Below are 20933 nucleotides of genomic sequence, written 5' to 3'. Positions count from 1 at the left end.
AGTCCAGAGGGAAAGTACAATTACTATGGCACTGAAAGAATCGGAGTCCCGTGGTAATAATTCTGTGGAAAATGTTGCTGGAAATGATTGAGAGGGTGTTGCCTGTCTCTTGAGCCTAAATGCCCGAAGGTGATTTATACATTTCTAAGCAGGCAGCGCGTCGAAGTCGTTAGCTGCGCTAAATCAAGGGAAGAAATATATGCAGCGTCCACCCATAGCGAATACATCTCATCTCATCACGCTGCCTGCATTTTTAAAAAAATAATTCCACGACGTGATACATATAAACAGATATTTTAAAAATACCATTTTTTTTTTCTGCGAGGAGACGCAAGCCCCTCGGATCGTGACTGCGTCTCCAGCAACTGATCGATTTCTTTCTGCCTTGTTTTAAGACACCCGGCGGGGTCACCGCCCGAGCATCGTCCTGTCTCATCCGCAAACTGAATGAACGAGCAGAAAACATCTAGCTTTTCAACTTTTCGAGACAGTTGGGCATTTCGAGGTGTTTTTTTTTTTACAAACCGCCCCGAAATAACCCGCATGCATTTTAATAATCATTGGGAAGTGTTAACCCAAACGTTTCAGGGTATACCCACCGCATTAAAACATTTAAAAATGGGGGGTGTCGTTCTTCGTCAAGTGATTCAATTCAAGTGATATTTGCAGATCAATCCTGTTTGCTGTGTAGGTATCTTCACCGACAGCACGTACTGTATACAGAAACTAAGTTTGTTTTTGTACACTTTACCTTTATGAGTTCAGCAAGGATTATCTCGTCTCGGCTATTACGTAACGCTTAGAGAAAACATCTTTCACTTGATGTGCATTTTTTATCACCGTACCTCTGGTTTTATGGGAAAAACAAGAGGAAAACATTTCTTTAACCAAACTGAAGAGGGATTTCGTCATCTGCCACTACTGTCTTGCCAGATAGGTGACATGTTGTAAATCGAGCGTCTTCTGTCTTAAGATTTTGTTTCCTGATAAGAACTCTCTTCATTAATATTTGAAAAGTCTAGAATCAGGTTGATCATCCTAAACCATTTTGTGACCGTCCCTCCTATCGGGAATTGGTAACATCAATACCTTTTCATTTTCTCCGCTTTTGTTGTCTCCGGGTGTCCGTTTCCCGCGCTTGAACCCCGGTTGGTCATGGGTCCAGTTCAAGCGAAGTGAAAACGGACCCACAGAGCGTTTCCCTCAGTCAGAAGAGCAGTGTGCAGGAGAGTGGGTACGGCTAACTGAGAAAGTCTCCTCACTCCCTTCTAACGACCGAATTGTACACCGAGGACAGACCACCCGTCTACGGAGCACTCGGCCCCATTGCGAGTAAAAACATCTCGAATTGTTCTGCCGGTTTCTGAGGTCCTTACTGTTATTATATCTTACGGGAAAGATCAGGCTTTGGTGTCTGGAACATAAATTCACCGAATAACCCGAAGGGAAGTCCATTTCGCAGTAGGGTCTCAATGTTTTTTGTTTTTTTAAGACGGGAGGCGGTTTTGACAGAGTGCCACCCTACCGTTGTTGTTCAGGGGAAAACAGTTCAGCCTCCTACGTCAGCTCAAGCCCTAAAAGATAAAGTTCCTCGTGAAGGTTCCCGCATTTCCACTATCACTTGACCAGTGCTGTTATCTCCCTGTAAACACTGCTCGCTGTTGAAACAGATGACCTGGGCGAGGAACTGCTGATTGCAAAACGCTCAACCCAGCTGATCTGTAGGGACGCTCTCTGCGCGTGTTCGTGAAAAAAAAACACCCCACGATTTGTTGTGTAAGCTAAAAGCTGTACACAGCTCAGATGATTACACACGTGATTGTTTACGGTGTAAACAATAAATTCAATCAATGGGAGGCTAATCATGGTTCGTCTGGCTATCGTAGCCGTATGTAACACATATCATTCAAGAAATACGGTGAACCACACGATGTGCGTTTCTCTGCGGGGCCGTCCTCGTTAAGCTGCCGCGTGTTCTTCGCGGTACTGACACGCAGGGGGGACCGGGCGCATGTTGTCGGTCCCAGACGAAGGGGTTAGAGCCCGATGCTGCTTTCGCCAATTACACGCGAAGGAAAGTCTGACTGTTGCACGTCGCGTGGGAACACATTGCAGCCACGGGATCTTCGTCTGCATTTCATTTCTACAGGAACTCCCCACCACCGGTAGCCTCTTAACTATGCTTTACGGTCTGTTTGCCCCCTGCGCCTTCATTTATTTCCCCAGCATTACAAACTGTAATCATTGTACAGAAGCAGAAGCGTGGTATTTCGACACTGGTTTTACGCCCGTGGGTGTTCCTCGTTCGCCTCGCGCGGTGTTTCCAGCTCTTCGCGGCCACGAGACTTGAGAACACAGGACATATTCGAGAGACGAAAGCGGACCTCAGCCGAGCCCGAGTCTGCGCCGCTGCCCAAGTCCGAATTCCGCTCCTCTTCATTTCCGCCACCTCTGAAAGCGACCCAGAGCAGGGAACCCCCAGTGTTTTAATGTTTTTGAAGTAAGGGGGTATTTGCAGACTATTTCGACATGCAAAAATATGAAAGCGGTGCGAACATTATTTGTATTTAATTTGTTTCATCTTTTTTCATAACTTGAATTGATGTAGTAGTATGTACCCCTGACGATATTTTTGTTTGGAATTGGTATATGTACTCTTGTTTGTATTGTACTGTTGTTCTTTTGTTAAGCATAAATAAAAATTAAAAAAAATGTTTTCATGTTTTTCATCCTTCTCTTTGTGCTTCGTCAATAGGCGGATTTCACTTTGAGCCTTGAACACGTATTAGGCTACGAGTCTAGAAGTCTACCGTTTTATTACAAAACAGTCTTCGTTGGAAAATCCCAAATTGTCACAGCAAGCGATGAAGTTAAAAGTGCTTGATAAGCAGCACTTCTGTTGGGGCCGTGTTTTAGATCAAACGACTGAAGCGTCAGCGAATTCAGAGCACGTACAGCAGATCCTGTTCGTGTCAATCCCGGCTCTTTAATTAACATGAATAAACATTCAAATCAGAATTCAGCAGGTCGCATTGAGTATCCTTTGGTGGAGTGGAGAATAAAATAAAACCTTCTCACAGAAACAAGTCTGGTTCTAGACGAATTATTCGCAAACCACCCACTTTTGCATTAATAGCATTGAATAATGTAATAATTCTATGTATTGAACTTACCTCGTGTATATTTGGCAGTCTTAAAGAACAGTAAACCATTCCTGAAACTTTCGATCCCAGGACTTCTGTATCTCGCCCGGATGATGAGCGGCACACGTTCGGCGGCCTCTGACTCTAAAATGGACGAACACGGACACAGAAGGTTTGGCCTGTAGCCTTCCTGAATGCCCAACTAAGAAGCCAGCTATTATTTTTTGTAGTTCGTGGCAATAATTGCAACATATTTTGTATTTACACAAAACACCTCGACAGTTTCACGCATGTCATTAAAGAAAAGCACGAGCCCCGTGACGCAGCTCAGGAACCTGCAGGGCCGTGGGCCTGTCCTAACACAGCGATTGATTTAGGATTCATAGGAGTAGAATCTTGCCAATTATCCCCATTGTCCATCCTGTCACGCCCTTTCTTAGTTTGAACTACCTGAAGTCCCCCCCTTAATTTAATCGGCGAAGCAATTTCTCTCCTCCACCTGATCAGTCAGTGACGGGTGAAGAGGTTCGCCTCCTATAGGTTATATGCTATATATATAGTTATTTTATGCTAAACGCCTTTAGATTATTTGGGATGAAAATCGGTATATTAACATATGATTAAGGAACAACAATGTCGGGTTTTTTTTCCCAATCAACCACAGCAACCGCACTGAAAAAGTGCCCCCTGTCTCATATGTTAATTAACACCCACTCGCTTTGGTCACCTGCAGTCCTTGCTGGACCGTTGAAACCAAAAGATCTACTCAAGCCCCCACAGCGAAGTCCTCTCGACGAAGAAATGGGGCTTCGCAGAGGAGGGTTCGATATTACCAGCGAGCACTTATTGTTATGCAAAGCATTTGCTTGCAAGAGTGAAGCTGAAATAATTTATTAAGACTCCAACTATCAGAACGATCACTTCCAGGCCTGTTGCGATCCCAGCTGGTGCTGGAAACTGACGTCACCCGAGGGAGCGGTTTCCTGGAGGCTGACGGGAAGGAGCCGTAACTAATATATGCCTGTGCAGAACAGGTGACGACGCAGCACCTCCTGGATGCTATGACAAGCGATTCGTTTTGTTATGAGTTGGTACCTCTTCAGCACGCCTGCGTCTTGTTTGTTCCAGCGAGAACCATTTTCTTCCAGGCAGTCAGCTGGGGAGACTCGCGGTTAGTGCAGGGCAGTCTGAGAACCGTATCAGTTCCTCACAGGCTCCTCTCCGCTGGAATTCACACTTCTGTGGCCAATGGCCAAAAGCCATTTTTAATCTCATGGCCATTTGGAACCAAAGTACATCTGGTTTCGACCAACTGCCTAGTGGACAGAGATCGATACCGGCATACCATCAACACGGTTAACATAATAAATAATCTCCGTGACCACCGTTGCACTGTGTGATGCAATGTGAGTTTGTTGAGATAAAATAACAGAAACATCTCACTCTCGCGCGTCGCCCGTCATTTGAGATTCATTCATCGGTGTCACTAAAATAAACGATCCATTTTCTTTTTTCCTGCGGAAGAGACATGGACATGCGTGACTGGCATCGGAATGAATTAAACTGTTTGTTTTAAGGCTTGTTGGCAGAGTCTTGAAAACTTTGGAAACTCGGTAACAGAGGGCAGACACTGGTCGAGACGCAGGCGTCTATAATAACCGAGTGGCTCTCGCCTCAGTCCGAAACGAATCGGTTTCTCTACCAAGCCCGTTCCGGAGAGCGCGTGGCGCTCTGGTGACTTCTGTACTACAGTAACGCGTTGTGGTTCTTGAGCTGCCAGCTGCTGAAAACTCTGTAATTAAGTCTGTCTTCTGGAAACTAAGCAATCAGCATTGCGGGAGAGTTGTTCTGCCTTTTTTTTCCACTTCCCCGTCTGCGCGTGTGTGGGAGCATGCTTTCAGCTCTCACTGTGGAGCCCAAGACGTCGTAAACGCTCGTCTCTTTTTCGCCTCGCCTACCCGTTAATTTCAGTAGCTGTCATTCTGCTCTGCGCCCCGCTTCGGTTCACCTTTATGAGTAGCTTATCGGCGGCGTGTTTCTAATGATCACGCATCATCTAATTTTCTAAGGTTTTGTAACTGGATAGAAAAAGATTCTACTTGCGCTGTACGTTTGTTGTTGTTGTTGTTGTTTTCAGGGGGAAAAAATCGGCATAGCTGATAATCAGAAAGACGAATGATCGGACCGCATTTGGTATGTGTGTAGTACTGGGCACCGTGCATCGTGTGACGAGACTGCTGGCCGTATCTTTGAGTGGACGCTGGGGCCTCTCTTGAAGTCAGCCGGCGTCTGCACAGGACGGCTGAGCCTCGGAGGGCTGCTCGCTGCCTCGCCTTCCGCGCAGTTGCGAGGGGTCATGTGCTGCTGCACTGCTGGAGTAGTCCTGGCAGTGTTTAGCGTGTTCCCCGTGCACGTACTAAGAGAAAAGAAACTGTTTTATTTTCTCTTTACCACGGCCCAAAGTAGATATCGCAAAATCAGACTCGCAGAAGTAAACTGACGCCGGAGTTTGAGGAGACATCATGTGCGCTTCGGAACAACAGCTCCGACATTCCAAGAACTGTCGGGAAACATTCGCGTGTCGCCCTCGCCCTTACCGTGCGTGTGGACTACACATGAGTAAACAGACATCCAAATTTAGAAAGAAAACGTTCTGGGAGGCCAGAGTACAATTATACCATGCCTTGGGGATAGAACTGTCGTGGTTTCACAACTTGTGACCGAGATCCCAGTCCTGCTCTGTGGGATTTCAGCCCAACACAGGCGCAGAAACGTGTTGGGGAATCCCGACATAGCGCTTCACCAGAGCCCTTGACGGGGATCCGTCTCCGGTACCCCACACGGGGACGGGCTGCTATTCATGTGCCAGAACAGGGGCAGGATTGGGAGTTGTCGGTTTCTGAGAAATTGTGAACTGAACCAAGAACGTGGTTGAAATAAGATCTAAACAAAGAAACGGAAGGGGCCAGAAATAGCTGAGTGTGTTCGGTGTCTTCCCATTTGTAAGTCATTAGAGTGTGATCACAGCAGCGCAGCTAAGGTTTTGGGAGAGGTGTTTGCAACCCAGGTCTACTGACGCTTCTCTTTTTGAAGTGCAAAACTGACTGGTGTCTCTGATCTGAGTTTTATTCATTTTTCAAAGAGAAACGTTCGAAGGAAACAGTCCGTTGATCCAGCTTTCCGTTATGACTTACAAAACAAACCCACTACCAACCAAGGAGTTCAAGAAAGAGTGCAACATCAAATTACCATTTACTGTTTTTTTCCAATACCATACCAAGCATCTTGATATATTGCCATTTAATAGTCATTATTGATGCTACACCGGAGAATCTTTACTTTTCATTCTCCTGGTTGGAGGTTGGTATTTAATTTTCGGTTAAGGGATGTTAAACTGAAACTTTCAGGTCTTTGTGCTGTGTTTCATTGAATATGAATGCAGTACTTCATTTAACAATGAACATTGTATGTCCAACAAGGAAATTGAGACCTATCACACTTATCTCACATGTTCAATAGAATTTGGATACGTTGCATTGATAACTTAAACAGAGACAAAACTGAGTCCTTCGTTCTCGCCATCTTTATACATCAGTTTATTCATGAGGTGAACACATAGAAAAACAATAAATGGAACTATTTTGCTACAGTTTACCTAACCATACAAATAAACCATGTTAATCAAATCCTAACGAGTGTGTTTTCTACATTTTATTATAAAGAAATGACTGAGGGGTGAAAGATAAGCATCTCCTAACTGCCAAGGCTGAGTTAAGGGCCTGTGAGGCTTGACTGGAGAGCTTCAGCTGGAACTGGGAGTCCACTATTGGAAGTGTTTGTGTGTATATATACTGTATAAGGTGAGCTGTGTGGAAGTCACATACACAATGCAGTTGCTGTTTGTGGTCCCACAGCACAAAAATAAACAACATTCTTGTTTACACAAAAAACATATCATGGTTGGTTTAAGATGGAGACTTAAAGTGTTCTTTCTAGACCAACACTAATTATATTTCTATAGCACGGCAAATATTAATATAATCTTGGCTTTTCGGTAAAATACAAATCTCAATCCACGTGTTCCCTTCCTAGGGTACTATCTGTGTGGAGTTTGCATGTTTTCCTTGTGTTCATGCGAGCTTCCTCTCCGTGCTCTGGTTTCCTCCCACAGTCCAAAGGCATACTGATATGTTAACTGGCTCCTGGGGAAATTGGCTCCAGTGTGAGTGTGTGTATGGGTTTGTATCCGTGTGTGTCCTGTGATGGACCGGTGTCCCATCCAGGGTGTCTCCTGTCTTGCAAATGTTGCTTGAAGGGACAGGCTCCAGTTGCCCTGGAACTCTGAACTGGACAAAGCCTTTCGGAAATGGCTGGATGGAATTATGTGATGTGCACAACATTTAGTCTTACATACTACTTTTTCCTTGAAAGGTTTAGAAACGCAAGGACCTGTCTACTGCCCAGAAATCCCCTGCATTTATTTATGTTGGTTCAAGATATCAAAATAGTAGGTTTGGTAAATCAAGGCCCTTTTCTTTCAGACAGCGGGCCTACAGTGTCCCTGTCTGGATTAACCTCATTTTTTGTTATAGTTTGTTTCCTTCCATAAGGGTTTCTCAACATAGCATACGATACTTTGCCAGGTGTGCCCTTTGGACAATGTGGCCCAGCTCCCTCTTCGATTGAAAAGGTAAACGGCATCAAACAGCTGTAATTAGGGTCACCTGTAGACACGATTTGCTCTTCGCAGCTGTGATATCCTCAGTCTTCACCAGGGAAGAATATAAAGAATTTAACTGCAGTTTGCAGCCCATTTGTATTTCTCAAGATCGTTGCTGTCGGTACCTCTGCAGACATCTGTCACGCTGCCTGCGCTATTGCCAGCTGAGACTTTTCACACAAGTATTTTTTTTTTTTGTATCTGCTGTTGTTGAATAAACATTCAGTTGAGGCCTTCATGCGAAATTGCATTTCACCTTCCGCCTTCTTCAGCTGCTCGTCATCGTTACATCAAAATACACAGTAAACTCAAATCCTGCACATTGATATGGTTTCTTTTTGGTATATTCACAATTGAAATGAACATTTATCATCACTTACAGGGGATTCAGATTTAATGACTTAATATTTGCCTATGCAGTGCAGCCATAGTATACTCTGTACACTAGTGGTCTTTGGAATACTCATTGCTATGCTGCCTCATTCTGAGCACCTTTTGAAAATGTGTCAGAAATACTATTACATATTGTTCTAAATCTGTTTTTTTCTGTACATAGGGGTTGAACACCTAGAAAAAAAAACAATAAAACAATAATGTTGGATGTGTTCTCGGGTGAATGCGATAATATGCGTTTGTTCCTCTACAGCTCTTTAAGTTTAACGACGTTCAATTTTCTGTTTTGAACAATTTGAGGATATCCTTGTTTCGGTACCTTTTGTTCCCACTACATGTAGCGGTTTCCCCCAACCTATATTTGTGTTTCTAGTTTACATTTTTCTTAAAGGATTAGGTCGGAGCGTAGCAACCCTTTCTTGCCAATGCGATGTTTTATTACAGGTTCGCTAGACTAGGGCAACATATCAGCTGGGCAGAGGTATAGCCGAACCACTCGTTCTTTACCGTCTGTACCGTTTTCAAAGTGAATAAATCCTTGTTCCTGGCGGGACTTCTTCTCTCGTTCCCCTCTGTTCGGTGTGGCTGGCTTCGGGGGCGGTGGGCGAGGATCAGGGCAGCGCTGAACTTCTGAATGAGCCATCTGGCTCGGAATTACTTTTCAATAAAGCGGCTCCGCGCCACCACCCACTTGTATCATATTCCCGGAACGATCGGGCTCCCGTTCTGCAACAACACAGGCATAACAGAAGCTGCATGAAAGCCAGCCCGGGCTTTAGTATTCAGGGCTTTTGTCTGCCTGCTCGACGGTTTTTAAAAGCGGTTGTTTTTCACTCGCACGTGCACCTATTCGGTTTCATTTTCGCAACGGGCTTCATAAACGGGGGGGAAACACACACACACACACCAGTAACAACTCGGGTAGGCTAGTTATACCCTCACTTTGTATCTGCCCTACGTGTTATTTGTCACGAGAACCCCGAATTGGTACTTTTGTTCCATTATCTTAAGTGTATTGGTGATCGAAGTCCGTGCAGTACGTTTAAAGATCTTTGAATAATGACGAAGCGACAACGACAAACCAAGTAGAGAAATGCCCATCAGGTATAGCTGGTTATGAAACGTTTGGCTATAGAATTATTTCTTTCAGTCGACATTCTTAATGACCCATCTGAGCCCGCACCGCGGGTAAAAGACACAACTGTACAATCGCCGGCACAGCCAGCACAATCAAATGTCTGTCTCATGATTACGGAGAGCAGGGAGGTAATAACATCGACTGCACATCTGACGCCCCCCCTCCATTTAAAAAAAAAGAAGGTGGAAAGAGATTACGATAAAGCGCGCCGAGACAAGACCAGAGAGACGCCGAATTACCTCACTGATTAGATTATGGAAACTGGCAGCCCCGCAGCGTGGCAAAACGCCGCAATTAGCATAAACAATAACGAAATCGTTGTAGTACGGCAGCACACAATAACCATACTAGTTGCAGTCGGAGTAGCCTATTCACCGCAACAGCGGCTGGCGATATGCAACGCGTTTACTAGGCTGCCTTCAAGGAATGTGTGATATTTGCACGCCCTCAGTCTGCCGTCCCAGTACGAGACGGGAAACTGGAGACAGGGGGTTCCGGGGAGCTCGGGCAGCTCGCGGCGAGACGCGGCTGGAAAACAAAAGGCTTTAAAACCCCTGTCTCTCTCAGGGCCGGGCGTCGCTCGCTAGCAGCTCGGCCGTGTTCTATTTCTGATGCGGTGGGGCAGAGAGAGAGGGAGAGAGAACTCTTCACATGCCTCCGAAAAAGGACGTGGTCACGTTGTGCGTGTCAGCGTCTGTGGAAATAGACACACGTGTGCGCGCCTCTTTGCTTATCTCCAGACGAAAACAACCCCTCTGCAATTCCTCTCCACTCTTGCGCTGAAATTGTACGCGAGGACCCAGCCCGCCGGACCTATTGAGGCGAAGTGACACATGTAACTGAACGATGGTCTGGAGGCCAAGTCTGACAGCTTTTATCAGAGTGGGAAAAGATTAATGGTCGAGGGTACAGACGGGGGGGAATCAAGCACCAGAATTAGGCCTATAACGCGTAACGCAAGAGTCCATGTTTCCTCTTTCATATCCCCCTTTTGCTCTTATGTTGAATTCGATTCGATTTTATTTAAACCTGATAAGGATGGAAGGTTATACTGAGGTGCGATTTCGCCACTCTAACTGCGCTACTCGGAAACAAACGACACTGCTTTAAGAGTGTGTCCTACCCACTACATCGACAGGCTTGAGAAGAACGTCGGTCTCAAAGTCTTCCTAGACGCAAAAGACACCATCCTTGACAAATGCAACACAAATCACACCCAGAGGCGGTCGGAAAACAGGTTCCCGGGTGTGCTTGTACAAGATCCGCTGCCTTTTGCTTTCAGTTGGGCATGTTTCCAGCGCAGGAGACACGGGGCCGCAAGAGGCGAGCCCGACTCGTTATCAGAGCGCTGCGTTGGGGCTCGGGAAAGCTACAGGAATCAACGATAAACAACAGAGACATCTAAACCGGGGGGGGAGGGGGGGAGTTGTGTCGAAAGAGTTTAAACGCTAGCCCTCGGGGGTTACCAGACGGTCATTTCACGTCGTCAAAGACCCCCACTACCCCCTTCTGTCGGTAAATCTGCAAATCAATACGGTGCGCTGGCGTGCGCACGAGGTTTATGCGAGGGTTTAATAACGCGGTAAGAAGGGCGTCGGCAGACGAATGGTTAATCTCTCTTCCGACACCACCCGGGTCCTTTCCTCAAGCCACCCCTTTTTATATTGGGTTTTTTTTTTTTGTGCCTGTGTGTTTAATCTAAAAAGGGAAAGAGGAAAAAAAAAAACGCAGGGCTGCTGTAAACCGTCCATCAGCAGCAGAGTCCAACCTGCCAGTGATAATGTGCGATCAACACGAAATCACCACCGGCAGGCACGATCCATCATCCCCGCAATGCTCGCGCACAGACCGGAAGGGGGGAGCGCGTGTGTGTGTGTGTGTCTGTGTGTGTGTGTGCGTGCGTGCAGAGGAGGTTCGCTGAAGGGGAGGAGTTTTTTTTTAAAGAACGTTTTGTGAGCGCTGGGAAACAGAAGGCCGTTTGCCGCCTGATAGCCTGTGCTGTGTCGCCCGCATTATTCCTAATTGGTTATCCTAATTGATGGGAGCGTACCCTCTCCCCCTCCCCCCCCCCCCCCAATATTTTTTTTATGAGTCAGTTCGGAGAGGGGTGGGTCATAAAGCAGGATAAAACAGGAATTATGTCTTCCTACGACTTTAATCCGTGGAAAACAAAAAACGTTCTGCTTTTCCTTCCAAACTCACAGGCCGGCGTGCAGTATCGAGTGGTCTTCAAATGCTCGTATTTAACCCCCGCGCTGTCTGTGCTCTGCAACGGTTTTTTCAGTCTGAGACGAAAAATGTCGGTTTAACAGGAAGAGAACAGATCCTCGCGCATTTTTTTTTTTTAAAAAAAAACGAAAAACTTGAACGACTGGAAACCAGAACTGGCTGAGCGAAGATGATCTAGTGGTTATGCAAAACAGGCTTCATTCACAAGCAGGTGTTATCTTAGAGGAAACGCCAAGCGAAGAGGGGGCCAGCGCGGTGGAAACCGCAGAGACACCTGTGGTAGGTCAGGCGCTTCTGAAAGAAACTGGCGCCCTGGCGAGGTGTTTCAGAGCTCAGAGCACGGTACCTTCACTTCCTCAAAACAGACCTGCTTTGTACGTCAAAGCGGCCCGTCTTTGTCACGAACGAACCACTACTGCTAACATACACGGCACGACGGCCTATACGGAAGAGCACGCTGTAAAAAAAAAAGGCGACCCAGCCACCGTGGTTTCTGTGTTTATTTAGGCTGCTTCAGCGCACAGGCGTGGTAAGAAAAACACTGGCGCTAACGAGTCACAACGACGCTTGATTTTCTGCCAAAACCGTGTAACGCTTTCATTTTCAGGATCGCGCGACGTTTATTTAAAACCAAGACTGATACCAGTTACATTTCTGGGTGATTTAGATTGCCAAGCCCGTCACCTTGGCTTGAACCGCAGCAGACTTTTCATTTTTTTTTTGGTGTGTGTGTGTGTGCGCGCGATCATGGAAAGGCGCATGCTAATCCCTTTATGTTTAAGTGTAAATCGTTTTGCAACGTGACCAAGTCTCCGACAGCATAAGAAAACAGTCAGTGCACGCGCGTAAACCGACGTCAGGGGATTTATGTCGATTAAAGTTACAGCTCATGGAAAAGGCGTTTTACAGTCGAGGCAGTACCGCCGATTTGTCGCCGATGAGTGTAAGGACCCGTCACAAACTGCATAAACTGCAAGAACATTTGCCTTGCATTTCTTTTTTTTGTTTTGTAAGGAAGTGTAACGCAAATTATTTTGCGGTAGAATTCACGTATAGACTAAGACACAAACTGTAGGAAACGAAGTAGTTAAGATACCTGAAGGAAAGCAAGCATCTACTCTGAACGCTCACCCCTGTCTTTTTATATAAAAGGAGTATACAATATTTAGCCGTTCTATACGTTAGACAGCGCTATAGATGCGTGTGTATATTTTTAGCCCCTCTTCGACCGCAGTTCTAAAACAGGCGATTACGCTTCAGCTGGCGAATGTCTTACCTAAACGCTACAGTGCCGAGAAGTGGCGCGGACAGCGCAGAAACACCTCAATTACAGACCTGCCAGCACAAGTAAAAAAGCTGGAAGTGTACATTTATAAGCCTCCCTCGGTGCGGCTGAAGGTGGAACAGGACTGGGAGACGACAGCAGGAGGGTTTTAATTCTGGGCAGCAGAAGGAGGAGAGTGTAATAACTGGGTTATGCCGCTATCACTAATCAGGAGATAAAACCATAACCTCCACATACATAAGCTTCAATTAAACGATCTTATTACCATATGAAACTGTAGATCCGGTGGTTTCATTACTCACTTGGTTTATAAAACTAACCACTTCCTTCCTCCTCAGTCCGCAGCCCTGTCTGGTTAATTTCGTGTCCACTGGCCAAGCCAGAGGCTTACCAGAGCATGATTCTCGAGTTTTCTTTAACTTGGGGTCACGCTCTCTCAGCCTTCGTGATCAACCGCTGCGTTTGCGCCACAGAGCTCCGCGAATACAGGAGGGCACACGCATCCCCCTCTCCAGACCTATTGGACTAAGCACGTATAGTCGCTCATGAAATACTAGACAGTGTAAGTCTACGGGACTGTTTTGGGCCATCTGTGGGGCAGGCCAGTGCGATGTCGGACTTTTTTTTATTTCTGCCCTGCGTATCGTCGTTGAAAAGAGATCCGCAGCTCGGAACGGGAGCGCTTAGGCACAGACGATAACTGCGGACTAGGCTCCTCGCTGTAAGCCAGCGGTCTCTGTGTTTGATTGGAGTAATGGTGGTTAAAAGGGGTTCTGAACAGTAGCTCGTGGGCACTAACCAGCGGGCTCTGCTGTCTGACGTCGACGGGACTCGGGGCAGGTCCGCCTTTGAGAACCAGATGGTACTGGAGCGCGGGACTCCCGCCGCGGCTGTGCTTTCGGAGTCTGCCCCGCCCAAGCAGAGCCGCGGGTGCCCCACCAGGGACACAGTAAGGACAACAGGCCTCCGGCTTCGACTTTACGGCTTAGACGACAATAAAGCCTCTCTTCCCTAACCGGGGAAAACAGTGAAACCGGGAGCTAAAATGATCTATATTGCAGTCGTCCCGAGTCCGCTGTACGCTTTAATAAGAGGTCTTTGTGAAACTTTCCTTTGAAGCTACACCAGTGCCCCCTTTTGACCACTTGCTGTATTGCTGCGTAGACGACGTCGAAATGCACGAACCGCGGTACAGTTTAGCACCGGACTCTTAAGTTAACGAATTTGAAAATGCCACCCGTTTTCGTAGCTATGTCGTGACCAATTTATACATTTACGTCGTTAAAGTTAGGCTTACGAAACAAAACTGACCAAGTACAGTTGGTCATCTTCAAAATAAACGCCCTGCACAAACTGTCCATTACGAACAGGAAAGACTACAACGCCTTCTTGTTGAGTCGTTTTGAAATGCACTTTTTACCTTCGCTGAAACAACATTTATCAACATTAGCATGTTAAAGCAAGCATTGAAATACGAAACTACCCGGTTTTGGAACACCGAGTAGGCTGTGATCAAATGTGCAACACGTGAAGTGATCTCACCGACGGGAGGTCGTTCGACGGCGGGGAGAGATTGTTTTCCAATCCCATTTGGCTTTAAATTCACACTCGCGCTCTTCTGTAATCTGTTCCAAACTGCGACACTGTTCCGTGAAATCTGTCTTTACGCAACAGAGGGTGTCAGTTCTCCGAAGTGCACGATGTATCCGGGGGGAAACGGAACGTCAGGGTTAGTTTTTCCATAGTTGTTCCCTAGAGAAAATACATCGAAAACCCAGCAAAAAATGGTTCAACAAGAACACATCTGCTCTTATACCTACCGTTCTTTAACAAATATTTTGATTTGCGCTGTGGTTCGTAAGGGAATTTTCCTAACCATGCTTTTATGAGAAAGCAGCCGATGGCTGGTAAATTCACTGTAACCCCAGTCCTGTCCTGGAAGCACAGGGCTCAGGGTGCGTCTTAAATCCACTTTCAGCACGCCGGGCACACGCCTGTACAAACAGGGACAGTGTCTAAACAATTAGGCTAGGCAGCGGTGTGTTTCAGAAGCAGGAGGGTGGTACACCGCGGAGAACCTGGGACTGAGACGAACAGGTTTTTGCAGACGTCTGTTCTTTATTGTGCAGGTCTTTAGAACTGACCGAGAATCGCAAAACCCCGCCAATGCACCTACTGTAAGTGCTGTAACGCGGTAACCCCAAAACATAAGCGCCACAGCGTCGTCAACAGCAGCGGGCAGTGTGCGAGACATAACAGAAGGGACCGGAGTCCCGAGAGAAAACACACTCGAGCATCGTGAGAACATTAGTAAGTCCACGCAGAAGGGTCCCCAAACTGAAACTGAACTCCCTGAATTCGTTTTTGTGTCCCGGGTCTTTGTTCCAATTGCGAATCCTGAATTGGTCCATTGGGTTAACCATCCTTGTAACCTTGTCCCAAACTCTGAAGAGTTCTTCAAGTCCCCCGGTAATCGCACCTGCTCAAGGTTAAAGAGATTCAACTCTTTTAATGAGTCTGCGCAAAATCACCAACCGCCGACTGCTCATAATTACCTGCAGCGGTGAAGTGTGTTTTTACGGTGCCCGCTGTTGGTTTCCGCTACCAAATGGGCGTTGGTCCCGTTAGGACGAGCGAGGTTTATTTACCGCCATTACCGGAGTGCGGGGCGAGTTAAAACGGCTGGGAAAGAAAAGACGGCAGACCCCGAGGGAGCCGGAGCCTGACAGCTCCCGCACGTGGCGTGAAGGCCGAAACAAGTTGGGAAAGTGGAAACGCCGGGCGAGGTTTGATTGACGCGGCGCCTCTTCAGATCTGTTGGAATCGGTTCTCCGCTCCCCCGAGGGGCGTCCCCTGTTAACAGGGGGCTTTTCACGGCGTTTCCCTGCGGTCTGCTGCTGCTAATCTTCGAGAATTAAACACATGCCACTGCCAATTTCTCCCCACATCCAAAATGTTCACCAAAGAGGAAAATGTAAAGGCTTTTTTTTTTAAGTGAAAGGATTCGTTCTGTTTTCGGTTAGCTTTGGAAACCCTCCTTTAAGCGGCCCCAAGTAGGAGTTCCTCAAGCGTCCTTTCCCGATTTTTTTTTGTAAATCGTGATAATCGTGGGGTAAGTAGAGCATAACGGATAGTATAATTATTTTTCTGTTTGATGTTTTCTAAACCCACAGTTGAAGCGGAAACTATCTGCTACACCGTGCCCAAGCACAGTACTCTGCTAGATTCTGAGCGTATTTTAACATTTTAAACCGGTGTCTCTTTCTGAGAAAGAATCCAAATAATCGACTCTAAGGTGTTGATTTTTCTGCTGAATACGATTCGCAAATGATTATTAAATGTTTGATATTGTTTGTGAAACCTTTGATAAATTAGCTGTACAGGGTTTTTTTTTCAGGTTATGATGTCCCGAAAAAAAAACAAACTCCTGGATTATTCTGCAAATGATCTGCAAATAGTTTGGATGTTTTGAGAACAAATAAACAGGAACTCATTGAGCTCTTCACCGTATTAAAAGACCTTAAGGCTGACTTCTTTTTTTCTTCCTCTTGATGTTACGCCCCCTAAACAAATTATCTCAGAAGCAAGACGATTCTGGATCCTAACCGAAACTAGATCACAAGAGTAGATGGTATCCCCTGCCCGGCAGCCTGGGACGATTTCAATTTCACGTCGTGTGCGACCCCTTCATTGGCTCTCCCGGTCTGTGTGCGGCGAGAGGAAGAAAACCGCCCCCCCCCCCGGGGCTCGAGCTGGGGGTCGACAGATCTTCCGCCCCGACGCCGCGCAGCTCGCGCTGGAACTGGGCTCGCGTGAGGGGAGGAAGAGGGGGGGCAGAGGTCTAAGTTTAAGAAGCCAGTAAGTGCGACGTTGCGTCCCAAACCAATCTATTTCCCACAGCTCAGTGGGTGACAGACAGCGTGAATCGAAAGCTGTAAGACGCGGGAGGGTCCTGCCAGACAGCTATCTAGAGAGAACCACACACACACACATCGAAAGCCTTTCATTACGGTCGCATTCTGCGCAGCCACTGAAGAAGCTGACAAAAGAAATACCCAGCTTGTAATAACGCTCTCGTTTTAGTATGCTCATTTATGGCGAGGCAATAACATTATCGAGGATATATCTATATATATATATTATAAAGGGCGTTCGTAGTGAGACGACCAAGCGAGGGCCAGTCAGAGGGCACTCCTCGGAAATCCGGACTGTGTGGCGGCGGCATTCTGGATGGGCTTGGCGGCCTCCCGGGCGTTGAGCGGCTCTGCGGAGGTCTTGGACAGTCCGGAAGCGAAGGCTGTGTTTCGGAGTTTGCAATGAGAAAGGCGCTGCGAATCGCCTTACAGCGCTGCGGCAGTGAATCCATGTTCTGTCTTCTACACGTGTGTGTGTGTGTGTGGGGGGGGGTGCGATCGAGGAATTCCTATTCAAAAAGGACTCCCCGGCTTAGACATCCACACGGAGGTCTAGTCCTATTGTTAATGACTCCGTAATTCATTATGTATAGGCGGAGGTACAGATAACTCTAGCTGTAAGTGTTCCCAGGGCAGATCCACCCCTTAGCCAGCCGATGTAACGTGCCACACGTGGGGAGATCAGTTTTGATTGCATCCCTTGATTTTGTTTCAGCACACAAGAACCCCAGGGGTTCCCGGATCCCCGGTTGAAAATCCCTGTTCCTCGGGCACCGCACTGCCTCTAGAGGGCGCAGTACCGACAGCAGGCTGACGTCTTGCATTGTCATGCTGCAAGGCGTGCAGCGGGTAACCTCTCCCCCTCTGCGCGTCGCTGGCGTGCCTCAGACGCTCTGATGTGGTGTGTTGGGCAGGCTGCTGGGACCGAGGTTGTGTTTAAACAGGTGTGTGCTTCGGGCCATATTCCCACCAGGGCGAACGTCTGTTACCACGCTTTCGGTTCGAGCTGTTTCTGAAGCTGAAGAACAGACCGCCTTCGCCTTCGGCGTCAGCACTTGCTGCTACGGACGTCAACATTCTCTCTGGAATAAAAGCGACCCTCTTCATCTTTTTTTTTAATTTTCAATTTAATCATCACTTAAAATAGCGAAATCCCAGAGTCTGGATCTCGACTGCCTGGAGAGGAAGCCAAGTTACAGATTCCCCAAACCCGTCGTGTAAAGACGTATTTTCTCCACTGGAAATTAATTCCCTTTGGTTTCCAATTGGGACCCTGACAACTATTGAGTGTGAAAGTACTTTTGGTAAATCTCGTCTATACTCTTTAGGATTGTATATGCTTAGATAAAAATCCCCTTTCAATATCCTGTGTACTGCACTGAAAAAAATGAATAGGAGATTGTCCATGACAACCCCCTATACTAAGGATCATTCTGCTGCTCTTGTTTGAACTCTGAAGCCACAGTTTGCTCTTTGTGGTATGTGTTGTGTACTACTGTACTGAAAATGTGAGTATTAATTGTGTGTTAAGGTAAACTCTACAGCTCTCATGGGGACCTAGCGCTCTGTTTGCGTGTGTAGTGCTTTGCCACATTGTCTTGACGAGGATGCAGAAGAATCTACATGAACACCCAGATCCCTGTAGTTTGAAGTAGCTTCTCGCAGCTCAGAAATACCCATGTGATACACAGTGTATGTTTCTGCCAAACTGATGATTCTGTCTGTCTTCATATACTATTTTTTATACCATCTGACTCACAAGTTTGTAAAATATCCCAGAATCTAAATCACTCATATAGGTCAGTAAGAATGTCAGCAGATGGACACCTGCAGAACACCCCTGTCTAGATCTAAGATGGTAAATGATTTAGACAGGAGCTGATACAGTTCTGTGTTTTCTGAGTAATACGTCAAATGTGGTAATTAGTGGTATGAATTTCCAAGCCCTTTATGCCCCACTTGGCATCCATGTGGGTCTTCTGGCCTTATGGTGAGATCTGGAAGATATTATATACATTTAAGTTTGGACCACATGGAAAAAATAAAATTAACAGCACTGTGTCTCTTCCTTGCCTCCAAGCTTGTCTACTATTATTCTAGAATTACGTCAAAGGCTCAGAAAATGGCCTCCTCATTGTTACTTTTCATGGGAAAAATGGTCCTCTTTAAAATCACATCATTTGAATCCAACATAAATGAAAAGTTGGGCTGCTAGGCTTTGTTCAACCTGGTAATTCTTAATTATCTCTTATTCATCTCGTATGACACTCTTCTTTATGCGTATGGTGCACTTCATCAATTGTTTTTTACATCCATTACATTTAGTGAGATAATTAAAATCCATTAATTTGTGTCTGTCTCTAAAGAATCTCGAAAGGCTCTGTGTGATTCAAGTACCTTTACAAGCTGATGGTTTGGAAACCACTGGGTTATAAGCATAGTTAAACGAGCACCCCTGAGCTGGAAAAGTAAAATGCTTGTGCTTATTTTAACCCCCAAAATGAACTAACACACCACTTCTTTATTAAACATATTGCATTTTTATGGTATTAAAAATTAATCATTCATGTTTTGCAGCTTTTACAAGTTTATAGATGGAGTTGCACGCTGTGGTTATGCGGTGAACTTATTTGAGGTTTAGTTGATTGGACTTGCTGTGTTTTTGCTCTTGGCCCTGAGTGCCTTTCTTTGCAGGGCAGGCAGCCGGGGAATAGAGCCAAACAAAACCCTCATGTCCCGTGAACTGGCTGGTTCTGGTGTCGACAAGGCCTTATCGCAGGTCATTGAGCAATTTATCAGCCAAGCACAGAATGGAAGCCTGAAACAACCACGTTCGGTTTAGAACTCTTTCCACTTATCACACTTATCATCATTATGTGTTTTTTTGTTTAAGCCTTTCCCACCCTGACAAGCAGCTCAGGCTCATATACAGTACAAAGGGCAACACTTTCTCTACTGGACCACAAGACCATTTTTCAAATAACAGCTGTTTGAATTCATATGTAATCCGCACACAAGTCTATATGTGACAGCTATGAATGAAACCTAGTGGCCTCTCTACAAAGGATTAGCACTGTGCAAATACATTTCTAAAAATAATGAATGTAGGAAGGGGAGAAACTCAGGAGGCCCAGTTTTAGTACAAAAGTACTGCCTTTGAATTTATCGCGCATTAAGAATAAAAGGCATTATGTTTGTGCCAATCCCAGTATAAAATACATCATCTTGGAATTAATGTTACTTTTCACAACCAAGCTGGAGTGTTTAAATAAATATTTAACAAGACAATACGTATGTTTAGGAGCGATCCAGATGAAAACCAGACACGTCTTTACATTGAAGTCACATGGCTGAAGGTGACTCTTTGGAGTTTACTGGGGGAGGAAAAAGGACAGAAATAATTCTTGGATCATCAAGTCAAACAGGCAAGAATGGCCAAATGGCTTCCTCTTTTTTGCAACTTTTCTTATGTTCTCTTACATCTGACTTTTGCATAAAACACACAAAGACATCATAGTTGTTTTAGATGTATATTTGTGCAGCTTGCCAAGGAAAGAGAAAAAAAGACGCCTGCTCAGTTCCCATGAAGAATACAGGCCCATAATGATCTAGTGTTATATGAGCTATCACGGCGCTTCACAGTTTTGCATAAAGAAAGATGAATTCTGTGGGAAGTTGTGATGTATTGGAGTACTCTGCTGCTGCACATCCTTCTTTCCATTACAGAGTCATTAGGGTACAGAAGGAATACTGTCAAATCAACCCATGTATTTCGGAAAAAGACCCACATCATTTGATTAATGGGTCTTTCCAGTTCCCTTATCTAATACCCAAGGAGACTCTGTACTGGAAGGGAAAAAGAGCTAGGAAATGAAAGGAAACTAACTTTTGTGTTTTGAAGGATGAATAGATCAAGAATAAAGAGAAGAGCCACGGTTGTTCTATAAATAAAAGTGCCGAGGACATTTTAAGTTTTTTGTTTCTTTTTGCAAACTTCATGGATGAAATATGTTTTTTTTTCTCAGCTGATTAATTTTGATAATTTTTTCTACACTGAAAAACTAAGACAAAGTTACATTTTCAGCTGAAATGTGGTAATCCTTTCTCGTCA

General features: G+C 45.8%; 1 protein-coding gene and 2 long non-coding RNA genes across 3 annotated transcripts in view; 1 reads left to right on the top strand and 2 right to left on the bottom strand.

The window, feature by feature from the left end:
- bcor (BCL6 corepressor) overlaps positions 1-3315 on the bottom strand; it is an 81104-nt gene extending 77789 nt beyond the window's left edge. Inside the window, exon 1 of the mRNA XM_088598920.1 lies at positions 3174-3315. The gene's annotated coding sequence lies outside the window, so the exon portion shown is untranslated. The remainder of the gene's footprint in view (positions 1-3173) is intronic.
- Positions 3316-6713: 3398 nt separating this feature from the next.
- Positions 6714-20933, bottom strand: part of LOC148675949 (uncharacterized) — a 28073-nt gene continuing 13853 nt past the window's right edge. The window contains exon 3 of the long non-coding RNA XR_015925237.1: positions 6714-8982. This is a non-coding gene — a long non-coding RNA (uncharacterized LOC148675949). The remainder of the gene's footprint in view (positions 8983-20933) is intronic.
- LOC148675950 (uncharacterized) lies at positions 11612-20793 on the top strand. Its single transcript, XR_015925241.1, has 3 exons — positions 11612-16020; positions 16490-16766; positions 17538-20793. It is a non-coding gene; the product is annotated as an uncharacterized LOC148675950 (long non-coding RNA).

Source organism: Lepisosteus platostomus, chromosome 2, assembly GCF_059453375.1.
Source record: "Lepisosteus platostomus isolate fLepPlt1 chromosome 2, fLepPlt1.hap1, whole genome shotgun sequence".
Classification (NCBI taxonomy): Eukaryota; Metazoa; Chordata; class Actinopteri; order Semionotiformes; family Lepisosteidae; genus Lepisosteus; species Lepisosteus platostomus.
This window is presented reverse-complemented; position numbering and strand designations above follow the sequence as displayed.